The sequence below is a fragment of the Aegilops tauschii genome, chromosome 6 (genome assembly GCF_002575655.3).
Source record: "Aegilops tauschii subsp. strangulata cultivar AL8/78 chromosome 6, Aet v6.0, whole genome shotgun sequence".
NCBI classification, from domain to species: Eukaryota; Viridiplantae; Streptophyta; class Magnoliopsida; order Poales; family Poaceae; genus Aegilops; species Aegilops tauschii.
The window spans coordinates 344,115,234-344,122,266 of record NC_053040.3 but is presented as its reverse complement, the minus strand read 5'-3'; the positions used below and the strand labels follow the sequence as shown (position 1 = coordinate 344,122,266).

The following is a 7,033-nucleotide window of genomic DNA, read 5'->3' as shown; positions in this document are numbered from 1 at the left end:
AAAAGACAAACTCCTCCCTGAATAGTGACATTACTATTCGGCACTATTCAACACTGATTTTGTCTTTTTCATAGCTCACATCTCGTAATGTGTTTCAACTTGAAATTTTGTGTGGCAATAAAACATCATCCTCTTAACATCCCGCATTTTTTTGAAACTTCAAAACATCTTTTTCTCGTGGTTTTCACCGGTTTCCACCGAATGTTGGTTTCCGTATGATATCCCCCCCTGCACGCGCGATCTGATTCGTGCGTTCTGACTGGCCAGAACCCAAACCCCACGGATCGTACGTGTGCACCGTTGGATGCTGCCAGATCGAACGGCAACCCTGAGCCCTTTCGACAGCACATGCAGTACATGGGTAAGCACTGTGCGGATGCGTCGTGTAGCTCAGGCTTCCTTCTCTACTAGGTTTTCATTCAAAACAGGCTACCATTTCTCGCCACTCCTCTCATCGGTTTCCCGCCTCTTATCCCAGATATGCATGATGTAGATGTTCGTTTAATTCTTATAGTTCGTCTCATCCAAAATCAATTAGTTTTATGAAAAAAAAACTATTTTAAAATTCATGGAATTGTGCATTGTAAAGGTAAAAACAAAAAGTGACAATTCATTTAGAAAAAAAAGGTTTGGGCAATTAAGATATGGAAGATTATAAAGAACAAAGGAGAAGTACTTGTGTTTTGAGGTTTGTGCATTATGCTTAAGTTCAACGATGGAGTCTTCTAGATTGTACTTGTGGCAGAATCTGGTGGAATGTAGATGATATCCAACGGCCAGTAGTGCTCGGATTTGTCATCTCTGTACCGTCGGATTGGCTTCATCCAACGAGCAACTTTCAAAGTTATTCGCACACTATATAGGTGTATAGATATATAGATATATATAGATGTGTCCCATGCTAGACAAAATAAAGTTTGAGCGCATGCGTGGGACGACCCCCCCCCCTCCCCGCCGCCGCTGCCTCGAAGTTGGGAAACTGACACCATAGGTATTGAACCAGGCTTGGAGTCGGGTACGGTGTTCGATTTGTAATGTAGTTGGCGTGCCCCATCGAAGTTGTGCATTTGGGATTTAAACACATCATACACCATCATACCCATACATATTTTCGGGCCGCATGCAGTGTATACGGGGTCTTCTGATCGACAACGTCTCCCTTGTGCAGTTTTTTGTGACGACACGGATATCTGTGGGCTCCCCGAGTGTATATATATATATCATCCCTTTGACCGATAATGAGGGGTATGTGTTGGCCATGAATGGATTCCTCCTGGTTCGTGTTAGGGCCGATCACCGTCAAATGTCGGTCAACCAAAGCTCGAGCTCATGCGTTGTCAGGATTCCCTCCCAGATGCTCGGATTGCTTGGTTCGACCTACATCAAACCCTACGTACGTATCTCGTCCTTCACTACCTTGCCTTCATGGTTGTTTTCTGTATTGAGAGGTAGGCACCACATCTGAATTGTACATTATTCTATATTGAAACACACATCACCCCGGAACAACTACAATAGAATCTGGGCTTGTGATAGAAAAATAGAAAAACGGATCTGGACCATTTGATTGAACATGCATGGTACAGATTGTACTGGAGGGAACCCAGACCACTTACAGTACTTTTTATGAAAACCCCCCTACAACCACTTAGATATAAAACAGGAGTTTAGCAGTAACCACCTCAAGTTTCTCATATCAAATCATTCTGTCCTTAGTAAAAATAATTATTTTCAAATCTTCACCTCATTGATGCCTCCTCCCTTAGTTTTATATAAAATCTATCGCATGAAATCTGCAGTATATTTGATTTTGCTAGCAGCTTGTGCTACATCACAAATCACACAAGAAATCCAAACATGTTTTTTTAGAAGAAGTCCAAACATGTTAGTCACTATGGAGTACGTGAACCTCACCACAAATATTTGAGTATATGGTCCTTAATACATCCACTTCAAGCAAACATACATTCTGAACTACACGACCCCAGACAGGACACGCCAAAAGAGACAGACATACATATTACATTTCTTGAGAGGATAATTTTGGGTACATCATGGGTAAGACTAAGTATGAATGACTAAACTAATCATAGCTCAAGAAGCATTGCCATTAAAAAAATTGCATCAACTTTGCTAGCTTGCCTCCAGCCTTTGCCTCCAGTTCTAGTACTTTTTGCTCATCAAGCTTCTTCTGTTGTGATGCGCACGTCACAGCACCACCCGACCCTGCAGCCTGCTCCACGCCGTTGCACCAACCATGGGTACGATTTGCTACTTACAATGGTGCACTGCAGGTGATCTTTGTTTCGTTATACCAACGATCACACCCACCCAACCACGGCCACTGCAACTCTCTCTCCATAACCAATCTTTTCTCTTTGCTGGGCCAGAATGGTTAGCAGTAAAAATTATTTAGTAAAAAATACATGCTATGCACTTATGAGATCTCATTTTCTATCACAACCAAAAAATATACTTTCAACCAACCTAAATTCAATTACTATTCGGTATTCACCACATGTAATGCCTATCTAGCGAGTATTTACAGGCTGTGACCAGCTATAGAAAACAACAGGGACCTTATAGTTTTAACCATGGACATGGAAATCTCTCGGTTGTTTACTTTATCTCGTACTAGTTCGGCACCTATATATGGCTTGCAATAACATGACACATGATAAGGATGTATACTGTGCTATCAAACATGACTGAATCATGGACTTTAACAAGGAAAAAAGTAAGAACTTATATTGCATAATATTCGAAAGTGTGTGTACCACTTGAGAGAACGATTGTTTCTTTTTCGGTGTACTGGAATCATCAATGAGAAGCATTGGGGAATTAATCTCTGCAAATAAGGTAGAATCGCTGAAATCTTGATTTTCAGAACTATAGATCGATTGTGCTGCAAACAATTTTTTTTTGCAAAAAACATCAGACAAGGGATTATCAGAATCATAGGTACATCAGCGTATTCTTTACTTCCATACACCAATATTCTGTCCTGATAGTGCTGGTCCTGGTGTGCTAATGCCGACATTTTTACTTGGCACTGCACTCAAGGTGCCTCAGATTACAATTAAAATGGATGTATATTATCGGCTTTAATACTTTGATAGCCAGTGCATTTGTCGTGGCTATTGTTGGAACTGGGAATACTATTCTTGCTTGCTGGCCTGCTTAATGTCACCGATCCTGTTGCTGTGGTTGCACATCCAAAGGTGCTTGGGACAAGTAAAAAGCTTCGTGGTTGTTTCATGGTACCTCCCTTTGCAACATTGCTAGTGATGTTGTTTTCCTCGTAATCTGAGGTGGCTTCTGTATATGCATATACCAAAGTAGTACCTACCCGATCTACATATCAAAGATTTAAAGAGAGCTTCATAGTTTTCATCTTAAAGATAAGAACATTCTATTAGTGGAAAAAACCGAAGTAACATGAATCAAAATTTCGATATGCTGACAAACGGGGCCATTTCAATTTGTTTGCCTAGTAAAATGAATTACTTTCTTTACAGCTTGTCAAGCTATTGACCATGTATCCGTACTACACAAACTAATCTTTTTAGTGATTGTCCTAAACTTCAAGGCCCTAAGATTTTCCACTCATCCTCAACCTCCCAGCTTGGTTCTCCAAAGTACTTATCAATGAAACAAAAGTTGCAAATTAGAGTACCAAACCACCAAGGACAGTAGAAACACACCTTCAAATCGAACTTACTAAAATGTATCGTTTACACAAGAGCAGATTTGATATGAACAAGTAAAGGAAAATATAACTATAGAGATGAATAAATTTACTTGAAAGTAAAATTCGGAGTATTTAACGGGAAAATGAATCACCATGTTGAAGATTTGTAGGTTCGCACGGCGTCGCATCACCGGTCGGGAAGGAGCTGGCAACCGGCTTGCCGCCGCCGAGGTGGGAGGAGCACACGAGCTGACCTGGAGCCTGAGAGAGAGAGAGGAGGCGAACAACTGACCGCTGCCGGAGATTCAGATCAGACGAACTCCGATCTGATCTGCCTCGAACAGCGTCTCCAGCGATACAACGATCCAGAGCCATCGGAGAGATGGTAACTCCACCATGCATACTCGCCCAGCTTAGGGGAGGGATCTGGGCCGCCGCCGCCGCCACTGTTGGGGGGGATATTGTGTGCTGCCGCTGCGTAGGTCATTTGGACTTGAACGACGAGGACAGCGGGGCCAAATTAGCTTGCGGCGAGGGACCTTTTTACAAATTATGCGCACAAACTGCTCCATTCTTATCTGGGCCATCAATCTCGCATCTGATGGTCGATCTATTTTTTATCAAAAGCGCAGATTCTATTGTAGTCCCTCCCACACCTTCCCAACGTACATCATTTTGGGCCGCATGCAAGAGGTGCTGGTTTTGTGGTCCTCTCGTGCGATTTTTATGATGGTTCAATCTATTGGCCCAAACGGTTTATCGACAACAACAACTGTCATTTGAACAAACGAAAGATTCATTGGTCCGTCCTATGGTAGGTCATGGCGACATGCATGTATGACCAAAGTATCGATCATTACGTGCATCCGCCCCGCTGACACGAAGTGGGAGGTGGTGGGCCAAGCATCCTAGCTAGGTACGACATTATGTCATTATATATATCTTAGCTAGGTGGTTGTTAGGGTGCTTTCGGGTTTGCGAGGCAGGTGCCACCAAAGTTATGCATTGTGTATTTAAAGTTTTAAACATCCCCAGTATTCGTACATATATTTGGCCACTTCCAGGTGGTTCTTGACTTCTGGCCCCTCTCATCGATCTTCAACGACGCGCCCAACCGTGGGCCAGCGGGGTCAAAGTTGTGCATTGGAATTTTGAACATCACAGACCACCCTTTTCACTCATATATATTTGGGCCACATGCTGGTGTGGCTGTCTTTTGACCCTCTCTAACGTTATTTTTTGCTGCAAAGACTCTGATGACCCTCAACAGACACGGGGTATAATATCTTAACCGTGTGTGATACAAGTGCGATTTGAATCACCACGACCGTGCAAGAGCGAGCAAATTAAGGTCGCGGTACTGGCTCAACCGTGTGCGATGCAAGTGCGCTGAAATCACCACGACCGCGCAAGTGCGAGCAAATTAAGGTGGAGTACTGGCTCAACTGTGTGCGATGCAAGTGCGCTGAAATCACCACGACCGCGCAAAGCACGAGCAAATTAAGGTGGAGGTACTGGCTCAACCGTGTGCGATGCAAGTGTGCTGAAATCACCACGACCGTGCAAGCACGAGCAAATTAAGGTGGAGGTACTGGCTCAACCGTGTGCGATGCAAGTGCGCTGAAATCACCACGACCGCGCAAGCGCGAGCAAACGGTGGAGGTACTGGCTCAACCGTGTGCGATGCAAGTGCGCTGAAATCACCATGACCGCGCAAGCGCGAGCAAAGGGTGGAGGTACTGCCTTAACCGTGTGCGATGCAAGTGCGTTGTAAAACCACCACCTGTGCAAGCTAAAGGCGGGTAAGTTTATTTGGAAATTAGGACGAACCGTGTGCGATAGACCAGCTAGCTAGAAATATAAAAAACAAACTACCCGCCTTGAGCGTCGCCACTTTTCCTTATTATCATACACGCATATTGTTATTGGATCGTGCGTGATCTTGGGCACTCCCGCCCCGCATCAATTCCTTTATCCAAATTTTAGTAGCCGTCGTACTTCAACCGTCTCCCATACTCCTCCAGCACCGACCTAATAGTAAAATGGCAGTAGCCGAGGCATTTGAACTGTCGCCCTCCCTCGTCCACCACCATATCCACCCACCATTACTAAAAATTTCAGTAGCCGCGGCGTATCCTCAAACACCACCCCCCCCCCCCGCCATAGTCCCCACCCGCCCCCTCCACCCCTCGAACCCTAGCTCGCGGCCGCCGCCGGTCTACCTGTTCCTCCTAGCTTAGATAATAAAGTTCAGGTTACCCAGCGATTCCCATACCGCCGCCCCACTCCCCTGAGTTTTTAGATGAGACCTGTGGTGTCCCTCCCCACCAGATCCACATCCCCTGCTCTAGAATGTCGCAGTCTAAGCTCGACCATGTATCCCGGGGAGCCCGACGAGTGTTCGGCCAAGAAGAGGTTTATCATAGCCTCTCTGGCGGGCGTTGGCGAGGTGGCCACTGTTCGCCCCGACCTGTCAATCCCGGAGCAACACGTCACCGCGGAAGTCGGCGAAGACGTTGACTACGTTGCCATGCCAAAGGCTTCATGTCAGCGGGCTAGCGTATTGCTGTATCTCAAGAAAGCTGGCTACGACATCAAGCTCGTCCACACTGACGGCTTCACACAGGCCATGTCACAGGTTAAGTGGTCCATCCCCAATCCCTCTGGTTCAACCGCCGTCGATCTCTTCGACAGCCCTGCAGCTGATCTCCTCCACCAAGCGGTCAAGGATTTGCGAGCTTTATACGCCATCGAGCCCATTTTGTCATTTCTGAAGGACACGTTCTACGGCGGCGGCTTGGGATCCTCAATTACTAAGTCAGATCTCATCGACCACGACCACGAGGAGGGCACCCACGAAGGTTCTTCCAAGGTGAAACAACCCATGTGACATCAGAGAGCGCACCATGGGTCTGTGCTCTTCCAACTGGAAGGATCCCATCCATGAAATGTGAGGCAACATTCTATCAGCAAATCTTACCTTTTCTAGCTTGCCAACCTGTACCCGTTGTTGTAGTAGCATTTGTCGTGCGGTGCTTTAACTGTGCGGTGTTTAATTATTTCAGTTATGAAAAAATGTATTGTTCAATAGGTCTATGTGATGTTTAAGTATGAATTGTCCACTTTAGTTTCACGAATGGCTATATTTGGTTGTTTATAGTGAGTAGATGCCTTGTTTATCTGTATTTGGTTGTTAGGTTGGTTGGAGTGAGCATTTTTTTCAGTTATCGAGCAGATGCCTTGTTTATCGGTATTTGGTTCTTAGTTTGGTTGCAGTGAGTATTTGTCCAGTTATCAAGCAGATGCCTTGTTTATCTGTGTTTGGTTGTTAGGTGGCTTTTT

General features: G+C 45.1%; 1 long non-coding RNA gene across 1 annotated transcript; it reads right to left on the bottom strand.

Moving 5' to 3' along the window:
* Positions 1-1,900: 1,900 nt before the first annotated feature.
* On the bottom strand, positions 1,901-4,210 carry LOC109740638 (uncharacterized). Its single transcript, XR_002227367.4, has 2 exons — positions 3,844-4,210; positions 1,901-3,354 (listed from the first exon to the last, which is right to left on the bottom strand). It is a non-coding gene; the product is annotated as an uncharacterized lncRNA (long non-coding RNA).
* Positions 4,211-7,033: the final 2,823 nt, after the last annotated feature.